Source organism: Pavona decussata, unplaced genomic scaffold (assembly GCF_977016875.1).
Source record: "Pavona decussata unplaced genomic scaffold, jaPavDecu1.1 SCAFFOLD_27, whole genome shotgun sequence".
Classification (NCBI taxonomy): Eukaryota; Metazoa; Cnidaria; class Anthozoa; order Scleractinia; family Agariciidae; genus Pavona; species Pavona decussata.
Window position 1 is genome coordinate 1,931,954 of NW_028145450.1, and position 547 is coordinate 1,932,500.

Consider the following 547-nt stretch of genomic DNA (forward strand, 5'->3'; position numbering starts at 1 on the left):
CTTTAGGGAGTTTCACAAGATTAGAGGAGGGAACTATACCTTAACCTTCAACCTTAGCCCAAGTGTGTGTACGCTCTTAATTTATGCATAGTTTGTTTGCATGTGCCTACTGCCCAACCAGAAGCCAAGAATAGCTGCCACAAACCACAAGAGGTGTACTCTCTTGCAGCTTCAGTTTGGTGTTTTTGGCAACTATTTTCAACTTCTGATTAGACAGGCATGTCCACAAAAAATATGCACACTTTTCGGCGCTAGTTTGCAGTAAAATCCAAAAGGTTTGTGCTGTTTACCAGGTTATTTTAGGGCAACCAGACGACTGGGAGTTCTTAAGTCAGTAACCTAATAAATGTTACCTGACCAGGCAATTGAGAAGCTATCACGTGTGAAGTACATGTGTGTAGTTATACTAAAAAAGTAATATTCATGAACCAAAGGTCAACTCAGGATTAATTAAATAAATTACTTACAGCAGTTATACTGGGCTTTTCAATAACACTTACTGACAACAGTAGCATTTTTGCATGTGCATGTGCGTTGCAAATTCACC